This window comes from Hyla sarda, chromosome 9 (assembly GCF_029499605.1).
Source record: "Hyla sarda isolate aHylSar1 chromosome 9, aHylSar1.hap1, whole genome shotgun sequence".
NCBI lineage: Eukaryota > Metazoa > Chordata > Amphibia > Anura > Hylidae > Hyla > Hyla sarda.
Window position 1 is genome coordinate 76776759 of NC_079197.1, and position 22007 is coordinate 76798765.

The 22007-nt window shown below is 43.2% G+C and overlaps 1 non-coding gene and 1 pseudogene across 1 annotated transcript; both read right to left on the minus strand.

Moving 5' to 3' along the window:
* Positions 1 to 504: 504 nt before the first annotated feature.
* Positions 505 to 742, minus strand: LOC130292172 (U2 spliceosomal RNA; annotated as a pseudogene).
* Positions 743 to 8446: 7704 nt separating this feature from the next.
* LOC130292223 (U2 spliceosomal RNA) lies at positions 8447 to 8633 on the minus strand. Its single transcript, XR_008848131.1, has one exon. It is a non-coding gene; the product is annotated as a U2 spliceosomal RNA (small nuclear RNA).
* Between the last annotated feature and the right edge of the window lie 13374 nt (positions 8634 to 22007).

Sequence of the window (22007 nt, forward strand, 5' to 3'; positions counted from 1 at the left end):
ATATAACTTGATCGCACCCAGAACATGCCGATCGCTGCCATCTCCGTTCTCATTCTTGTTTGTATACAAAGCGACTGCGCATGCGTCGGAAAAGTTCCTACGTATCAGCGCATCACTTCCGCTCTCGATCGCTCACAGTAATGTGTGCTGATCAGGTGCACGTAATGCCCTTACCCACACTAATCACCATTTGTGTTCTGCGGCTGCGCACACGGGTCCGACGATCGTGTTATCACACTGGACATATCGCGATCCAGCCGGCCGGCTGTGCATGCGCATTGTAACCAAACACTTGTAACCTAGCAAATCATGTTTGAATAGTACAACAGTAAATGCTGACATCAAATTATCATGCAACTGATATTTTATTTCTAGATGACATGAATGAGGGCATATATTAGAAAAAAAAATAATATATAAGAGGATGGCTGCAATGGCTGTGATCTTGGCTGTAGTGAAGGTCCCCACGCATTTGCTGTGGGGAAGAATAAAATAATCCAGTATATCAAGATCCATGACCTGACTGGTGCTGTGATTTCGGGACTTTGTTTATATATATATATATATATATATATATATATATATATATATATATATATTCTTTTATTTTATTGAAGAGCTGAGGTATGTGCTCTCAAGTCACCCAAGTGCAAGTATTCACACAAAATACCGTGCACAAGGATGCAGTCTATCGCAAGCCCTTTTTTTACACTTGATCTTAGCCAAAAGGCCCAGAGGTGATAACCGGTAAAGGGGTGGAGCCAACCATGCCCCCTTCATGAGCACTCACACTACTTATAGGGAAGAAAGGAAAAGGAAGGCTGGCAGGCGGCCTCCCATGCATAGGAAAGGAGGGAGGCAGGCAGTCTCCCATACACTCTCTGGGTGGGTGGCAGTCAGCCACCCGTACATACAGCACAGGCTAAATCCACATCATTGCTTAAAAGAAGGACAGGAGTCCATTCCACTCTGATGGAGCAATAAGCAATGCAATCCATACCCTGGCTTTTACAGGAACCCCTGTAATTGTGTAATTCACATTTCTTGCCACAAGATGGCAGTGGTGTTTTAAAATCTTGAACGCTGTGCACAGCTAACTCCGTACTATTGAAATTGCTCAGTGTCTGTCAGACAGACTGGTATTTAGACTCTTCTATCTAGTTAGTTCCGGTGCCCTGCTGCAGCTCGGGCACGGGAGTTACTAACTAAACTGGGACACTGGCACAGCGTTATTATTAAAACATAATCCTCCCTTACTTTAAAGGAAGGGAGGATTACGTTTTATATCATGAAAAACTATTTCCGAAACTATCTCGGAGTTAGCTGTGCACAGCGTTCAATATTTTAAAACACCACTGCCATATTGTGGCAAGAAATGTGAATTACACAAGTCAAGAAATATTTTAAAGAAGCATTAATAAAAGTAAATTTTTAGGGGATCTTTAGTCAGGGTTAATCCTGAGGGGATTTATTTCCCCAAGTAGGTTGTTCATTAATAAGTCGGCCCAGAGATCCCTAGGGGATTTAGCTAGTGTAGGTTTTCGTGACATATTCTACTTTAACATAGCGGTAAATTTTTTTTGTTACTTGCATCACAAAATGTCATGAAAATGTTGAAAATTTAGCATTTTTCTAACTTTGAAACTCTCTGCTTGTAAGGAAAATGGATATTCCAAATACATTTTATATTGATTCACAAACACAATGGGGGAAATTTATCAAAGGATTTAGACTGATTTTTCCTGTCTAAATTTGTCGCACAGAAAGTCGCAGTCTAAATATGTGCGACTTTTCTGCGACTTTTGCTCTAGAGGATTTTTAGAACATGATGCATGCAAGTCTATTTTAGACAGAAATGCATTGGAAAATGCATTGGTGCTAAATTTATCAAGTGCGACTTTTGTGCGACAAGTCGCATCTGCCCAAAATACGCTGAAATGTCAGACCATGTTGGAGCAGGTCTAAATGCAGTTTAAGCTGTAGACCCTGAAGTCTGAGCACAGAATTTATCAAGGGCTGTGAGACCTTTGATAAATTAGGAGCACAATAGACAGGAAACTACCACATACGCTGGTCTATTAGCATACCCAGAATAGACTAGATTAGTAAATGTTCCCCAATATGTCTAATTTATGTTGGCATCATAAAATTGACCAATTTTTTACTTTTTGAAGACATTAGAGGGCTTCAAAGTATAGCAGCAATTTTCAAAATTTTCATGAAAATTTTAAAATCTGAATTTTTCAAAGACCAGTTAAGTTTGAACTGGATTTGAGGGGCCATTCTGTGAGAAATACCCCATAAATGACCCCATTGTAGAAACTACACCCCTCACAGTTTTCAAAATGACATTCAAAAAGTGTGTTAACCCTTTAGGTCTTTCACAAGAATTGCAGCAAAGTGGAGGAGAAAAATCAAAATCTGCATTTTTTACACTAACATATTCTTGTAGCCCCATTTTTTTTTCATTTTTAAAAGTGGTAAAAGGAGAAAAAGCCCCCCAAAATTTGTAGCTCAATTTCTCTCGAGTACGTAAATACATCATATGTTGACATAAAGTGCTTTGTGGGCTCACAACATGGCTCAAGAGGGAAAGAGCAACTGTAGGATTTTTTTAAACAAATTTTGCTGTCATGGTTTTTGGGGCCATGTTGCATTTAGGAAGCCCCCATGGTGCCAGAACAAAAAAAACATATGGCATACTATTTTGGAAACTACACCCCTCAAGGAATGTAACAAGGGGTACAGTGAGCCTCAACACCCCACAGGTGTTTGGCAACTTTGCGTTGAAGTTGGGTGTAAAAATGGAAAATTAGATTTTCTCTATCGGCTCCATTGGGGGACACAGACCATGGGTGTATGCTGCTGTCTCTAGGAGGTATGACATTATGGCAACAAAAAAAGTCGGCTCCTCCCAGCAGGATATACCCGCCTCTAGGCCCTGAGCTAATCAGTTTTAGCTTAGTGTCTGAAGGAGGTGGACATGGTCTGGAATTCTCCAGACCAGGTCTTCTGATTCTTATTTTTCCTAGTTAGGGTATGTGTTAGTTTTTTATTCCGTTTTCTTTCATGTTTTCAGGTGGGGACTCAGGAACTGCGGCTCACTGTTTGCTCATTGTGATTGAGGGGGCACAGACATTGTGTATATGCGCTGTTCACCCCCTCTCGCCAACGGTCAGCGTCTGGGGTTGTACCTCATGGGTCCTGGTCCCCCTATTCCCTGCTCGCTTTGCTCGCACATGGTAGCTCAGCGTGATGCAGGTAACAGAAAGCTGACTGAAGACCTCACAGAAGACTCCATTAGGTAAGTACTACTGATTGAGGCGAGTATATATTCTTCTCCCTTTAGGTGCTGACTTGCAACCTCTGGAGACCCTCATTTTTTGGCCCACCTTTCAGGGTCCAAGGGGCTGGCCTGTGTTAGGGGCTCTATCTTTTATTCTAAAAAAGGGGCGAGCAATGGCATATTGGGAATGAATGGTTTACTTTATTATTATGCACATGTGTGTGTGTGTTATACTATGCGGCTGAAAGCCGCGGCGCTTACTATGTGGCTGACAGCCGCGGCGCTTTTACTGTTCGGGCGCATGAAGCGCCGACTTACTTTCGCTTTCGGCAACAGACGACTGTCGGCGAATATGTGTATCGCCCGCTCACTTCCCCGTGGGCGCATATGCGGCTGACATGTGCGCCTGGGGCAAGGAGTGGGTGCCATTACTATTGTTCTTCTCGGCGGCCGGGGCGCTATAGCTCCGCCCACAGGGCCGCCGGAGCTCACTGGAGGCGCGGATTGTCCTCCAATCAGCGCCGTGCGTGCGATTTTCGGTGGCAGAGGCCAATCAGACAGGGCCCCTGCTCCAGGCACGCCCCTCTCTGGCTATTGGCTGGCCTGTTTCTCCCTCTCTATCTACACAGAGCGGAGTTCTCCTCACAGCAGCCGCCACAGGGGACACAGACTCGGGTGAGATAGTTCTTTTTTCATTATGTTCGTACCCAGAACTGTTCCTCCCTCTAAACAGACAACTGGAGCGTTAGTTTCCTATTTGGTCTGTAAGAACTGTAATTCCAAAATGCCTGGTTCTGCTGAACCCACTTGCTCTGCCTGCTCCTCTGCTGCCCCAGACCCCCTGGTACCCTCGGATGCTCTTTCAGTTCTGGTGGATTCGGCCGCCCCTCCAGCCTGGGTTTCTTCCCTATCCCAGTATATGGGCTGACTTGACTCAAGTCTCCCGTTCGGTGGCTGAGGCTTCTCGTGACGTGGTGTCTGCCTTGAAGAGGTCTGCCCTGTGCCAACCCTCTAAAGGGCCCCGCTCCTCTTCTCCACATACTTCACAATCTCACAGGTGTACTAGGGGTGTATCTTCTGACTCTTCCATTGAGTCTTCAGGTAGACGTGGGTGCTCCCCTCGTGGGTCCCGCCCCCCCGTGTCATCTGGTCACAAACGTCGCTCCTCCAGAGGACGTTCCCGGAATCGCCACTCTGCCTCGCAAGAGTCGCGTACCCGGTCATGGTCGCCCCCCTCCAGGGCTGCCTCCACTTGTTCACATTCTCCTGGTGAACTGGTGGATGAGGCTTTCGAATCGGCATCTGACTCGGAAGACCGCTTGGATACAGTTGAAATGATGAACTCATTGGTTGCGGCCATAAGAGACACCTTTCACTTAGAGGACCCAGGATCTTCGGATGTGACTCCTGAAGTATCTTTTCATCATGCTAAACTGGCACCTCAAAGGTTCAGCTCTCACGCTGAATTTGACATCCTTCTGGAATCTGCATGGAAACATCCGGACAAGAGGCTCCCGGGAATGAAGAAGGTTCAGGTGCGTTACCCATTCGACAAGGACCTTGCCTCTAACGTGGTTTCCCCTCCCTTGGTGGATCCACCAATTTCCCGCCTCTCTAAGGCTACTACACTGTCGCTAGCAGATATGGCTGCTTTCAAGGATTCGACGGACAAGAAGGTGGAGTCCTTAGCGAAGTTTGCCTCTGAAGCAGCAGGCTCTTCTCTGCTTCCCACCTTCGCCTCGGCTTGGGTGTCCAAGGCCCTATCGGTGTGGTGCTCAAAACTCCGTCAGGGTATCCAGGCGGGATCCCCCCAGAGGATCTGTCTGCTTTGGTTCTCCAATGCTCTAAAGCTGGGGACTTTTTGTGCACAGCTTCCATGCAGTCAGCCCGTTGTGCTGCCTTTGCTGTGGGTCACCTGGCGGCCCTCCGCCGTTCCATGTGGCTTAAGGCTTGAGATGCGGATGCCGCTTCCAAAAGGTCTCTCACCGAGCTTCCTTTTACTGGTGCCCGTCTTTTTGGCAAGCGCCTTGACGAGATTATCTCTGAGGCGGCGGGGGGCAAGAGTTCCTTGTTGCCTCAAAATAAGGCTCGCTCTACTTCCCAGAGGAAGTCCTCTTCCTTTCAGTCCTTTTGGACTTTTGGCCCTAATAAGGGGTCTAGGCAGGCGCCTTCGCGGGACAAGAAGGCTCCCTCATTCCGGGCTTGCCCGTCTTGGAAGTTGGACTCCAACCGTTCAGGCCGTTTTGCGGCCAAATCGGGCAAACGCAAACCCACTTCCGCATGAAGTGATGCCCCCACCCGCAGATTTTTCTCGGGTGGGAGGTCGTCTCTTACTTTTTCGAGACATCTGGACCACACACATTCAGGACTCTTTGGTCAGGGACTTGGTGTCCAACGGATACCGAATGGAATTTGCCTCCCTCCCGAGGGATCGTTTTTTTCAGTCCCGGGCCCCCCGGTCTCCTTCTCTGGCGAAACAGTTTCGGGAGGCTCTCCGGTCCCTGCTTCTCCAGGGAGTTATTGTCCCAGTTCCTCCAAGGGAACGTTTTTGGGGTTTCTTTTCCAATCTTTTTGTGGTCCCCAAGAAGGGCGGTTCTGTGCGGCCAATCCTGGACCTCAAGCGTCTCAACCTTCATCTTCTCATCCGCCACTTCCGATTGGAATCCCTCCGTTCGGTAGTGGCATCCATGGAACAAGGGGAATTTCTTTCTTCAGTGGACATCAAAGATGCCTACCTCCATGTTCCAATATTTCCCAGCCATCAATGGCTTTTTTTCCTATTACTCCTTGTGAAAATGAAAAATTTGGGATAACACCAGCATTTTAGTGAAGAAAAAAATTTTTTTCATTTTCACGTCCAACTTTAATGAAAATTTGTCAAACACCTGTGGGGTGTTAAAGCTCACTATACCCCTTCTTACATTCCGTGAGGGGTGTAGTTTCCAAAATGGGGTCACATGTGGGTATTTATTTTTGTGCGTTTATGTCAGAACCGCTGTAAAAGGTAAAAGGAGAAAAAGCCCCCCAAAATTTGTTGGGCAATTTTTATGGAGTACGGTAAAGTGAGAGAGTGCCATGCGCATTTAAGGCCTAAATTTCGGATGCAAGAGTTAGACTTGCCTCGGATACCAAAATACCCTACGGCAGTGTTTCGAAAACAGAGTGCCTCCAGCTGTTGCAAAACTCCCAGCATGCCTGGACAGTCGATGGCTGTCTGGCAATACTGGGAGTTGTTGTTTTGCAACAGCTGGAGACTGCGTTTTAGAAACCGTGCCATACCAGAGGTTTCTCATTTTTATTGGGGGGGGGGGGGGGGACTGTGTAGGGGTATGTTTATAGGTAGTGTTTTTAGGGTACATTCAGACTGCCCGGGGATTACAGCGAGTTTCCTGCTGGGAGTTTGAGCTGCAGCAGAAAATTTCCTGCATCTCTAGCTTGCAGCGAGAGACTAACTGTAAACCCCCGCCCCTTGTGAATGTACCCTGTACATTCGCATGGAGGGGGGGGCAAACCCCCAGGTACCGCCACCATCTTCTCCCCCCCCCCCGCTCTCTTCCTGACATCCAGGGGCGGGCAGAGCGGGGAATTTCCATGGTAACCCCTCCGCCTTTAACTGCCATTGGTCAGTAGTCATTACTAATGGCAGGGGATAGGGGGGAATGGCACCACTGCCACCTCGCTCCTATCCCTTAGGAGGATTGGGGCTGTCACTGACAAATCCTTTCATCCCTATTTTCCGGGCAGTCGGGTCATCAGAGACCCGATCAGCCCGGAATTGCCACAAACGTCGATTTGCCGCCATGGCCGACATGGGGGGTTCTCAGGACCCTCCTAGGCATTTTCACAGGATGCCTGCTGAAAGATTTCAGCAGGCATCTCGGTCCGGTACCCGACGGCTAGCGGCGGGGACCGAAATTCCCACGGTCGTATCCATACACCCTCAGTCCTTAAGGACTTTGAAACGGGGGCGTATGGGCACGCCCTCCCTCCTTAAGGGGTTAAGATCTGCATATGAAAACAACACGCTTACCTTTGTTGCCTGTAGCTACCTCCCTGGCTGTCCGGACACGGAATCAAACCAACTGTAACGAGAAACTGAAAATAAACAGTATTCACCTGCATCCTTTTGGACTCTTTGCTGAATCAGGGTAATCTGACAACCCATGGTCGTGCTGTTGGTGCTTCTGGTTCTTCTGCTGTTTACACCTGGCAGTGGCATTGAATGACATTTAATAGAACTAAAGGTCCTGGGTGCAACAATCCTCCCATGAGGACCAGCCTCAACAGCTTTGTAGATTGCACTCATGTTTGCAACTCCATATACATTTTCTTTTCTTCATATTTCTTTCTTCATACTTTTTTCTTTCCGTCATTCAGACTTTCATTCATTCTCACTCACTCACTCACTTTAATTCATTTGTTCTCTCTCTCACTCACTCAATTACTCACTCAATCACTCATTCACTCTCACTCACTCACTCTCTATCTTACCCACTCACTCAGTCAGTCTCTCTCTCTCTTTCTTTTCTTCTTCTTCTTCAGACCCCATCATAGCACTAATGCTTATCCAATACCACCAGCAGATGGAGACACTCCATTGCAACATTGGTTGTGAGCAGCAGTTTCTAAAAACAAATGCCTCATGGCTGATTTCCCATCAATCAATGGATGGCAAATTTTGTTTTTATCATTCACTGACCACAGAACCAATGCATGGTCAAGCAACAGCAATGACGCACCCTTGTGAATAACCATGAGACCCTCACATCATTTAACAGGATTCAGCACCACCTGCAAGACAGCTACGTATCATGTCATGTCAAACCTGCACAGGTGTGCTAGATTAGTATTATTATTATTTTTTTATTTTTTTTGACATCAATCAGTGTGCAAACATGGTCAGTAAAACGCCAAATGGATAGACGTTCATAAACCAGTCAGTGCAACTCATTATTGTGGTCTCTAATTGTGGAACTCTTTTTTTTTTTTTTGTGAGGATACGATGAGCTTATCCAATTAAGGAGGCCATTCAGCAGTACTGGGTCTGGACAGCAGCGGCACCTTCTGCAGCCAGACTGACTGACATGACAAGGCAGGCAACAGCTGCAGCAGCACCCACAGAGGATTAAATAAGAATCTGTCTTTTTTAACACTGGAATGGGGTGGTGCACTGTACCCGAAGATACTGCCATATCGGGTCAATGCATTGGGCGACGGAAGCAAGTTTCCAAATCGGCTCCCATTCTCAAAAATCCATTTAATTTATGGTCCCCAGATAGGGGACATATCAGATATTAAACTGATAAGAACAGATTTTTGATTGAAAAAACCTTTATTACCAATCAATTGTCAATCACACAATAAATATATTCACCATAACAGAACTGACTTTTTTTTTTATCTATCTATCCATCTATATATATATATATATATACCGTATTTATCGGGGTATACCTCGCACCGGCCTATAACATGCACCCTCATTTTACCAAGGATATTTGGGTAAAAAAAGTTTTTTACCCAAATATCCATGGTAAAATGAGGGTGCGTGTGTGCGCGTGTATACCCCGATAAACCCCCAGGAAAGGCAGGGGGAGAGAGGCCGTCGCTGCCCGCTTCTCTCCCCCTGCCTTTCCTGGGGTCTAGAGCGCTGCTGCCGGCCCTTCTCACCCCCTGGCTATCGGCGCCGCTGCCCGTTCTGTCCTCCTGACTATCGGTGCCGGCGCCGATAGCCAGGGGGAGAGAAGCGGCGCCGACAGCCAGGGGGAGAGAAGGGGCAGCAGCACCCATTGCCGCCGGCGCCGCTGCCCCGTTGCCTCCCCCCATCCCCAGTGGCATAATTACCTGGGTCGGGTCCGCGCTGCTGCAGGCCTCCGGCGCGCGTCCCCTGCGTCGTTGCTATGCACGGTGCGGCGCATGACGTCAGTGCGCCGCGCCGTGCAGCGCATAGCAACGACGCCGGGGACGCACGCCGGAGGCCTGCAGCAGCGCGGACCCGACCCCGGCAACAGGTAATTATGCCACCGGGGATGGGGGGAGGCAACGGGGCAGCGGCGCCGGCAATGGGTGCCGCTGCCCCTTCTCTCCCCCTGGCTGTCGGCGCCGCTTCTCTCCCCCTGGCTATCGGCGCCGGCACCGATAGTCAGGGGGACAGAACGGGCAGCGGCGCCGATAGCCAGGGGGTGAGAAGGGCCGGCAGCAGGGCTCTAGACCCCAGGAAAGGCAGGGGGAGAGAAGCGGGCAGCGACGGCCTCTCTCCCCCTGCCTTTCCTGGGGGTGTATCGGCGTATAACACGCACATAGACTTTAGGCTAAAAATTTTTGCCTAAAAAGTGCGTGTTATACGCCGATAAATACGGTATATATATATATAGATATATAAAAAAAATTATTTTATTGAAGAGCTGAGGTATGTGCTCTTAAAGAGTAGCTATCCTCAACTAAAATGTCCATATTCCCCCTCCCACTGTCTACATCTATCCCTGTTTTTTTTATCCTCTTAAAACATTAGAACAATACCTTTTTCCACTCCTCTTCGGTAGCTCAGAGTTGAGCAGTCTCACGATTGCAGGAAGTCGGCGGGCGGGCTGGCGTTATGTCATCTGAAGCCTCGCCGGCCACCACTTCCGCCCATCTTGCTGTATTCTGCGCTCAATGTCGGGAGCGCGCATACAGGCGCGCATACAGGCTGGGAGGGACGGCAGCCTCTGAGAGTCTGAGAATGGAGCTGCTGTACTGTACCCTGAGGGAATTTATAATATCAAAATGGTGGGTAGTACAATTGATTATATGCCCAAAACAATAAAAATAAAATCTCACAAAGCTGCAATCCCCAATGAATGACTGCAGACCGCAGTGCATTATAAATGGTGTGAATAATAGTGATTTTATCCCAATCAAAAATGATGCATAATTTTTGAATGGGATAAAATCTCCATTATTGACACCATTTATAATGCACTGCTGGCTGCAGCCATTCATTGGGGATTGCAGCTTTGTGAATTTATTTATTTATTTTTTCATATAAAGCTGCACTCCCAAATGAATGGCTGCAGCCAGCAGTGCATTATAAATAGTGTCAATAATAGTGATTTTATCCCATTCAAAAATGATGCATCATTTTTGTAATGGAATAAAATCTCTTTTTTTTCACCATCTATACCAGTGGTCCCCAAACTGTGGCCCTCCAGATGTTGCAAAACTACAAATCCCAGCATGCCTGGACAGCCAACGGCTGTCCAGGCATGCTGGGAATTGTAGTTTTGCAACATCTGGAGGGCCACAGTTTGGGGACCACTGACCTATACTGCATTGCTGCGGTTTTATCGTGTACATGTGCTCACTGATTGCATATTTTATTGCATTAGGAACACCGCAGCAATTCAGGATAGGTGGTGATTGAAAAAAAAGATTTTATTCCATTCAAAAATTGTGCATATTTATTGATGGAATGAATTCACAATTTATATCACCATCTAGACTGTATTGCACATAACACCATAACCTCCCCCCAATGGAATAAATGTGCTTTTTTTGCTCACCATCTATACTGGAGTGATCCGGTGTTACTCAATAAAACCGCAGCACTACAATATAGATAGTGATCCAAAGTACCAAATGAGTCCAAAATCAGAAATTTACCGTGCATACCATCCACACTCAATATATGATAATGAGCGTGCATAGCATGCAGGCTCAAAACATGATAATGAGAGTGCATAGCATGCATGCTCAATACCTGATATTGAGCATCCATAGCATGCACACTCAATACATAATAATAAACATGAATATTTTGAGCGTGCATAGCCTGCATGTTCAATACATGATATTGAGCATGCATAGCATGCACAGTAAGTATATGATATTGAGCATGCATAGCATACACACTCAATACATGATAATGAGCGTGCATAGCATGCAGGCTCAATACATTGTAATGAAAGTGTGTAGCATGTATGTGTAGCATACATTGAGCATCCATAGGATGCATACTCAATACATAATAATGAAAGTTAATATATGAGTGTGCATAGCCTGCATGCTCAATACATTATATTGAGCATGCATAGCATACACACTCAATACATGATAATGAACGTGAATATATGAGCGTGCATAGCATGCATGCTCAATACATGTTATTGAGCATGCATAGCATCCACAGTCAATACATGATATTGAGCATGCATAGCATACACACTCAATACATGATAATGAACGTGAATATATGAGCGTGCATAGCATGCATGCTCAATACATGTTATTGAGCATGCATAGCATCCACAATCAATACATGATATTGAGCGTGCATGGCATAAACACTCAATACATGATAATGAGCATGCATAGCATGCAGGCTCAATACATCGTAATGAAAGTGTGTAGCATGCATGCTCAATAAATGATATTTTGCATGCATAGCATGCACACTCAATACATAATTAACGTGAATATTTTAGCGTGCATAGCCTGCATGTTCAATACATGATATTGAGCACGCAAAGCATACACAATCAATACATGATAATGAGCATGCATAGCATACATTTTCAATAAATGATATTGAGCATGCATAGCATACACACTCAAAAATGATATTGAGCATGCATAGCATACAGGCTCAATATATCATAATGAGAGTACATAGCATGAATGCTCAATACATAATAATGAACATGAATATATGAGCGTGCATAGCATGCACAGTCAATACATGATATTGAGCATGCATAGCATACACACTCAATACATGATAATGAACGTGAATATATGAGCGTGCATAGCATGCATGCTCAATACATGTTATTGAGCATGCATAGCATCCACAGTCAATACATGATATTGAGCGTGCATAGCATGCACAATCAATACATGATATTGAGCTTGCATGGCATAAACACTCAATACATGATAATGAGCATGCATAGCATGCAGGCTCAATACATCATAATGAAAGTGTGTAGCATGCATGTTCAATATATTACATTGAGCATCCATAGGATGCATACTCAATACATAATAATGAACGTTAATATATGAGTGTGCATAGCATGCATGCTCAATACATGATATTGAACATGTATATCCTACACACTCAATACATAATAATTAGCGTGCTTATCTGATCAATACCTGATGTTGAGCGTGCATAGCCTGCACAGTCAGTACATGATAATGAGCCTGCATAGCTGAGTGTGCATAGCATGCACACTCAATACATGATAATGAGTTTGCTTAGCTGAGCGTGCATAGCATACAGGCTCAAAATATGATATTGAGCAGCCCTAGCTTGCTGTCGCTATAAATACAATGTGCAGAGTATTATTAAACCTTGTATAATTGATTATTGTACTGAAAAAGGATGATAGCCACTAACATGTTATCTCAACAAGACCAAAACCAAGTAATGGAGAATTTTGCTTTAGGCTATTACATACTCTATTAATCTATTTACTAAAGGCAACTGGATATTCATATGCTGCAGAGGAGGAAAGGGATGAAGAATATAATCCTGAAGAATCTTCTGATGAGGTAATTAATATTCTTTATTATATATATATATATATATATATATATATATATATATATATATATAATTTTTTTAATACTTATTATTATATTAATTCACTTTTTTTTTTTTTAAATAGGAAGATTATAGTATTCAACAGGAGACGGAAAGTGACAGTGAGGAGGAAACAGCTGCAACAATACATGAAATAACGCCGGTAAGCATATCAACAAGCTACACTTGAAGATCATTTGAACACTGTAATTGAACCCACACCAGGGTCTAACCTACACATTACTAACAGCACCCTGATGTTTAGCTTTCTACCCCGTTTGACAAAAGATCTCCATAGACCACAATGGGCAAAATAAAATAAAATAATGTTTTAGATCTAGCCCATTCATTCCTATCCACCAAAAATAGACCCTGGAGGCTGACTTCCAGTACCCTGCTGTTTAGCTTCCTACGTCATTTGACACAGGATCTCCATAGACCACAATGGGCCATTGAATTCAATGGGCAAAAAATCTCAATATTATAGATCTAGCCCATTAATTCCTATACACCAACAATAGACCCTGGAGGCTGACTTCATACTCAGCCTCCAATGGTATTTTGACTAAACAAACCTCAAATGTTTAATGGGTTAATTTGTTGGTGTATAGGAATAAATGGGCTAGATCAGTGTTGTTCAAACAGTGGCCCTCCAGATGTCGCAAAACTACAACTCACTCACAGTCCAGGCATGCTGGGGGTTTTAGTTTTGCAACATCTGGAGGGCCACAGTTTGAAGACCACTTGGCTACATCTATCTTCTACAATCTTCACTATCACCAATCTCTTCTTTCTCCTGCCCTAATCTAGCAGCCAAACATTACCATGACACCCTAAAGTCTACCCTGGATCAAATGGCACCCTCTAAAACACGAATCTCCCGACACAGACGGCAGCAACCCTGGCACACGCTAACAACCCGCTTTCTCAGGCGATGCTCTAGGTGTGCTGAACGTCTCTGGAGGAAAACTAAGACTTCTTCAGACTATCTGCACTATAAATTCATGCTTAAATCCTATTACTCCGCTCTTCACCTCGCCAAACAAACATATTTTACCTCCCTCATCTCCTCTCTGTCTAACAACCCAAAACACCTTTTTGACACGTTCAACTCTCTCCTTCGGCCTAAAGTACAGACCCCAATCACTGATCTCTGTGCTGAAGACCTGGCCAAATACTTCAAAACTAAAATCGATGAAATTCGTGATGAAATCCTCTCCCAGTCCCCTAAAAGTTCTGATCCAATTCCCAGCCACGTCTCCTCTTCATCACTCTCAGTTTTTGAGCCTGTAATGGAGGATGAGGTTTCCAAGCTCCTCTCCTCCGCCCGCCCCACTACCTGCTCTAGTGACCCCATGCCTTTACACCTCATCCAGTCTCTCTCTCCTGCTATCAGCTGTCACCTAACTAAAATCTTTAACCTCTCCCTCTCTTCTGGGGTCTTTCCCTCCTCCTTTAAACACTCTATCATAACCCCACTATTGAAAAAACCATCTCTGGACCCTTCCTGTGCAGCCAACTATCGACCCGTCTCAAATCTCCCCTTTATCTCCAAACTCCTGGAATGCTTGGTCTACTCCCGCCTTATCCGCTATCTCTCCGAGAACTCTCTCCTTGACCCCTTACAGTCTGGTTTCCGCTCCATTCACTCCATTCACAGAAACGGCCCTAACCAAAGTCACTGACGATCTTCTGATGGCCAAATCAAATGGCAATTTCTCTTTACTGATTCTCTTGGACCTGTCTGCGGCTTTTGACACTGTGAATCATCAACTCCTCCTCAGTAGTCTCCGCTCCATCGGTCTCAAGGACTCTGCTCTCGCCTGGTTTTCCTCCTATCTCTCTGGACGCTTCTTTAGCGTCTCGTTTTCTGGCTCTACTTCTTCTCCTCTTCCCCTTGCTGTCGTGGGTTCCCCAGGGATCGGTCCTAAGTCCTCTACTCTTTTCACTCTACACATCCCCAATTGGAAAAACAATCAGTGGATTTGGTTTCCAGTACCACCTCTACGCTGATGACACCCAACTTTATACCTCCTCCTCCAACATCACCCCTGCACTCCTACAGAATACCAGTGACTGTCTCTCTGCCGTCTCAGACATCATGTCCTCTTTATATCTGAAACTAAATCTTTCTAAAACAGAACTTTTTGTCTTTTCTCCATCAACTGATACTGTACCTAACCCTGACATTTCCATCTCGGTATGTGGTACTACCATAACTCCCGGGCAGCAGGCTCGCTGTCTTGGAGTTATACTCGACTCTGATCTGTCTTTCACTCCCCATATTCAGTCTCTTTCACGTTCTTGTCACCTGCATCTAAAAAACATTTCCAGAATCCGCCCGTTTCTCATTACTGAAACTGCTAAAACTCTCATTATTGCTTTGATTCACTCCCGTCTCGACTACTGTAACTCTTTACTAATAGGCCTTCCTTTCTCCAAACTCTCTCCTCTTCAGTCCATCCTTAATGCCGCAGCCAGACTCATCTCCTCTCCAGCCGCTACACCGACGACTCCTCCCTGTGCCAGTCACTACACTGGTTAACAATTCAGTCCAGAGTACAGTACAAAATCTTCAGTCTCACACACAAAGCTCTCCACAATGCTGCACCTCCCTACATCTCCTCTCTCATCTCCGTCTACCATCCTACACGTTCTCTCCGATCTGCTAATGATCTCACACTAACATCTTCTATAATCCGAACTTCTCACTCCCGTCTACAAGACTTCACTCGTGCTGCACCGGTTCTCTTGAATGCCATCCCTAAATCCCTCAGACTCAACAACAACATCCATAGTTTCAAACGTGGCCTAAAAACACATCTCTTCAGACAGGCCTACAGTAGTCTCTAATTGGCCTCAACATATCCCCAACATATCCCCACACCTCTTGTTTGAATAGTTATTGTGTAATTTTATGTCTGATACTTGTCTTTGTTTGTACCCCATAATTGTAAGCGCTGTGGAATCTGTATGCGCTATATAAATAAATAAATAAAATTAATAAATCTATAACATAGTGATTTTTTGTCTATTTAAATCCAAGGGCCCATTGTGGTCTATGGTGATATTGTGGTAAACTTGTAAGAAAGCTGAACAGCAGTGTCCTGTTAGTAATGTGTATGGGAGACCCTGGTGTGGGTTCAATTCCTCTGTTGATATAGAGGGAGATTTATCAAAACCTGTCCAGAGGAAAAGTTTCTGAGTTGCCCATTGCAACCAATCAGATTGCTTCTTTCATTTTTCAGAGGCCTTTTAAAAAATGAAAGAAGCAATCCAATTGGTTGCTATGGGCAACTGCACAACTCTTCCTCTACACTGGTTTTGATGAATCTCCCCCATAGAGTTCTGTGATTATACTCATATTAGTTTGAACTTTTGTGAACTAGGTCAATTGAATACAACACATTACCTCCTTTTTCAATTAACCTAGTTGCCCATTTATGGTATCCAATCAACCTAGTTTCCACGGTTCAAAGTATCAATTGACCTATATCTGTCAAACCTAATTAAAGAATAATCACACAACTTGAGCTGAACCCAGGAATTGAACCCACACCAGGGTCTCCCATACATATTACTACCAGTACCCTGCTGTTTAGTTTCCTACTTCATTTGACACAGGATCTCCATAGACCACAATGGGCCATTGAATTCAATGGGCAAAAAATCTCAATGTTATAGATCTAGCCCATTCATTCCTATACACCAACAATAGACCATGGAGGCTGACTTCATACTCAGCCTTCAATGGTATTCTGACTCACCAAAATGATAATCTTTAATGGGTTAATTTATTCCTAAATTTCTGTACTTTCCTATTTTGTCTGTAGCTTGATGCATTGGACAAACATTTTAGCAGGAACTGGTGGGTTTGGATAAAACAGTCCCCCATAGGGCTACTGTAAGTGGTCCCCAAAAATTTTTGTGACACCCCTATGTCCATTTAATATATTGTTCAAGAGGATTACATTTTTTTATTGTATACAATTTTTTATCTTTTTGTATTCATTTTTAGAAACGAAAAGCTCTTCTGGAAAGACTAAGAAAAAAGGCAGAACTACATGGCGAGCTACATGAGCACTCTTTCCAAAACGACCCAGAGTGGCCAAGCATCAATGACATCCCAGGTGACATAGTTACATAGTTACATAGTTACATAGTTAGTACGGTCGAAAAAAGACATATGTCCATCAAGTTCAACCAGGGAATTAAGGGGTAGGGGTGTGGCGCGATATTGGGGAAGGGTTGGGATTTTATATTTCATCATAAGCATTAATGTTATTTTGTTCCAGGAATGTATCTAATCCTGTTTTAAAGCTGTTAATTGTTCCTGCTGTGACCAGTTCCTGAGGTAGACCGTTCCATAAATTCACAGTCCTCACGGTAAAGAAGGCGTGTCGCCCCTTGAGACTAAACTTTTTCTTCTCCAGACGGAGGGAGTGCCCCCTCGTCCTTTGGGGGGTTTAACCTGGAACAGTTTTTCTCCATATTTTTTGTATGGGCCATTAATATACTTATATACGTTTATCATATCCCCCCTTAAACGTCTCTTCTCAAGACTAAACAATTGTAACTCCTTTAATCGCTCCTCATAGCTAAGATGATCCATGCCCCATATTAGTTTAGTCGCGCGTCTCTGCACCCTTTCCAACTCCGCAGTGTCCCTTTTATGAACAGGTGCCCAAAACTGAACAGCATATTCCAGGTGAGGCCGTACCAATGCTTTATAAAGGGGGAGTATTATGTCCCTGTCCCTTGAGTCCATCTTGAGTCCATGCCTCTTTTGATACATGACAATATCCTGCTGGCTTTGGAAGCAGCAGCCTGACATTGCATGCTATTCTGTAGTCTGTGATCTACAAGTACACCCAGTGACTCTGCCAGTTTAATCCCCCCTAAGACATACGACGCATGCAGGTTATTAGTACCCAGATGCATAACTTTACATTTATCCACATTGAACCACATTGAACTATAATGATCCAAGAATTGGGAATACACATTGGTGCAAGTGCCAAAATTGCAAAATTATGCCAACAAGAGATGAGAGCATCTGCTGCCAGGAGGAGGATATTCTTAATCCCCACTTTGATAAAGGACTAACTTGTATTCTACAACACGAGGAGTTAGTCAACTTGAGATTTAAAGAAAAAAGTTCAGTGGATGGATAAGTGCCAAAGAATTGTTAAAAAAAATCGCAATAGGTAATAATATTGTATTGTATATTAATTTTTATATCTTTTTTAGAAACATTTTTTTTAATGTTTTTAAATATTACTCTCTTTTTTTGACCTTTTCATAAAACTTGAAAAATTAAAAATGTGCATATCAGCATTTCTCTGTGTTTACATGAACATAATTGCAGTTGCTATTACAATTCATTTTATTTTTTATTTATTTTTTTGTGTGCAAATAATTTACCAATCTCAAAGTACATTTACACAAACTTTAGCGTATACGGCTGGGGGAGATAAAACCGGGGGATCACGTATCCCTGCCAAATGCAACCGTATGTTAATTCCTTTCTATGAGCCGTCCGGAGTGAAATGCCGATTATGGTTGGCTCATTTTTGCTCTGTATGCGCTTTTTCCACAGACCAAAAGCCATAGTCGACCATGGTTTTACTTCACCCTTTTAGGTACGGTTGAAAGTGCATACGGGACAAAAATGAGCCAACCTCACTGAGGATCACTCCGGTCGGCTCATTGAAATGATTTACCATACGGCAGGGATACGGTAGCACATGGTTTTAGCTCCACCACAGCCTTATGAACTCATGTAAGTGTAACAACATGATGTAGGTCTTTATAAGTCTTCCCCCACGTTTGTGAAATTTGAATCTAAATCCACATATCTGTAAATTATTCATAATTGTTACACTATTTTAATCTTATTTTATTTGTAGGGTTATTCGCAAGTCCGCTTATAGATCCTACTCTTGTTTTGCGCATGGAATCCTTGGGCCTAAACGACGAAAGCCAATACCATCATGTGTCGTCAATTTTATTAGGTCTGAATTTCCAGATCCTGACGGGCAATATATTGGATTCCACTGGCCTGATGAATACCCAGCAAGTGACATGGCTGCTGATGTTTGATTCACTATGACACTTACTTTCTGCACTTTTCATGTTACTACAGTTTTACATTGCACTTTTATTGTTTACAATTTTTTTATGTTTATTTATCTTGTTATTTATATTATATTAATTAGTTATTTAAATTTTTATGGTGGTTATTTTATTTTGTCTATTTTAATCTGTCTACACCAGTCATTTCCCAAACGTGGTCCCTCGGCACACTGCTATTCCATTTGACACTTCCCATTGTTGGAGTTTATTTTTCCGTTGATTTTTTTATTTTTTTATTTCCAGCCCTGGCATGCTCGCTGATGACTGACGGCGCAGGGTGGAAGGGAAGCCTGCGTGCGAACTGCGCACAGTGTCCCACTCCCCCTTGCGGCCCAGTGAGGCAAAAATGGAGCCATGGTGAAGAAGCTGTAATACCTGCGGTGCCACCGTCACTGCGGTGTCACCCAGGTCCACCCTCTACCCACCCCAACTGTCAACCCCCCCCCGTCCACACCCGTGTCACCATGTTCATCCTCCTGTCCTCACTGTCACACATGTTCCCCCTCCCCGTCAATCATGTCTACCCCCTATTCACATCTGTCACCCATGTACACTCCTCTACACCCCTGTTACCCAATTACACCCCTCTGTTAACCATGTACACTCCTCTACACCCCTCTATAAACCATGTACACTCCTCTACACCCCTCTATAAACCATGTACACTCCTCTACACCCCTCTATAAACCATGTACACTCCTCTACACCCCTCTATAAACCATGTACACTCATCTACATCCCTCTATAAACCATATACACTCCTCAAACCCCTCTGTCACCCATGTACACCCCTCTGTTACCCATGTACACTCATCTACACCCCTCTGTTGCCCACGTAAAATAATTGCGGATCCTAATGTGTTTGTTTTGCATGTTTAACAGTGAAGAATTGTGTGTGGAATAAATAGTCAAGATGGCAACAATTCAAAGTAGAGAAGATATTATTTGTCAGTTGCTATATAAAGCAGAAATTTTAAATACATACCAACTGAAAAATAGATAATCCATACTCCTTGTATCTCGGCCAGCTGCAGCACCTGGCGTATGAGATAACCCCCGGTTTTCTATAAAATTTTACCTTGTTTAAAGGTAGTCTTATATGGCATATAAAAAAAAAATTAGTTCCTTAGAAACTGAATATTTTTGATTTACGTTTTTTTTAACAATTGATGATTAACATTTATTTTCTGTAATGAAAACATTTCACAAAAACAAGTAGTAATAATATTTTTTAATAAACAACACTATAATAATAAACCATTAATAAAAAAAAGTATTTTTTACTCATGAAAATATACATGAATATGCATGTTAAACAATATAGCACATAAACAAGTATATAGCACATAACAAACAAGTAAAAAATTAAAATCTTGAGTGGTGTTTTTCAACCATTGATTGTTTGTCTGGTTTTTCAATTGGTGCTATATTAGAAGGCATTGTTGACCGGCGAGAGGTCCAGTCTATGGAAATGTTTCCATCGGCAAGTCCCATTACATCCTGCATGATTTTCGAGACGAATTCCTGAGTGGTTGGCTCATACACTGATCGTAAAAAACCACTCTTTCCGGGCTTTTGAATAGGCAAGATTGTACCTCGGTGTGCCTAAAGGTCCGCTAGTTTCAGTCTCTCTTGTAACAACTGCTTGCACTCTATTCACATTATAATTATGGTCAAGAGCAGCAAGCTGTGTTCGAGCATACACCCTGTCTGTACTAAAATGAAGTCTTTTAGGCCTGTATTTTGTTAGTGAACTATGAAACACTTCCAGATATCCAGTGTGACAAAAGTTGCTAAGATGTCTAAGGTATTTTTGTAGTCTTGTATCCATGACAATTTTTCCAAGTTCAACATAACAGGCACTTTGTTTTTTTAACCATTTTCGGGTGGACTGAATGTCCTCAGGGAGTTGGTCATGATGACAAGATGATTCCTGACCATTATCATCCTTCCAAAAATGAACGTTGGTGACATGGTACAAGACAGAGTTCCATCTGTTTACAAGTTCATCTGGATTGCATTCACAAGTATTAGAACTCAACCATAAATGATTTTTAATTGGTCCTATCCATTCTGCTAAATCTTGGCAGTTTTTTGTTTTTTTTTGCTGACGGCAAGTAGCTTTTTTCCAATAGATTTAGCTAAGTGCCAGACATCAAACTGGGGACCAATTGTTTTATATTCCTCACACAGCATTTTTCTGATGGATACATGCCGGTCAGTGCAAATGATGTCTATGTCCACTTTATTTTGCAGTAGAAATTCCATGGCATTCTTGCACGCTATTTTTTCAAGGGCAACAGAGGATAAACCAATATTTGTTGAATGTTGAAATTCAATATTTTGTTAGTTTCTACATCCATCAATGTGTATATACAATATTTTGCACTGTGCCCGGGTGAATCACATTGTCCATCTCCAGCAACACATACTGCATGTTGTGATATTTTTTCCATTTCTAATTTTTGATTAATTGTCCAAGAATTTTCAATTGCAGGAAATATATATATTTTTTGGATACGGTAGTAAGTAGCCTGGCTAATTCCCAAAATATTAAATATTTTTAGGAACTGTTGGATTTTGATGTAAGTGTTTCCACTAGTAATGATAGCAGTAGCTAACTGTAAATTTCCAAATGGTTTCTTTCCCAATCGGGGCTGGCTCTGCCATATGCGTTTTAAATGTTTGGCCTCGCATTCAGCAAAGACTGAAATATATGATCCCTTTGTTTTTTTATACACTCTTAGTATTTTTTTGTTGCAGGGTGGATTAGAGGTACAGGGCATCTTGTATAGTAATGTGTCCAAACAGCTTTCATAAACTATGAATTTTCTTTCTTCATGATGTGGTACATTTACATTTACAAATTTTTCACTCACCACATGCTGACTGTCCTCTTCTTCGTAGTCTTCATCATCTGAATGAACTGAGTCTCCCTCATCATCACTTGAACTACTTTCATTTGTTGAGACTGGAGTTGTGATTGTTGATAAACTTTTATCTACTTCTAAAACAGATATA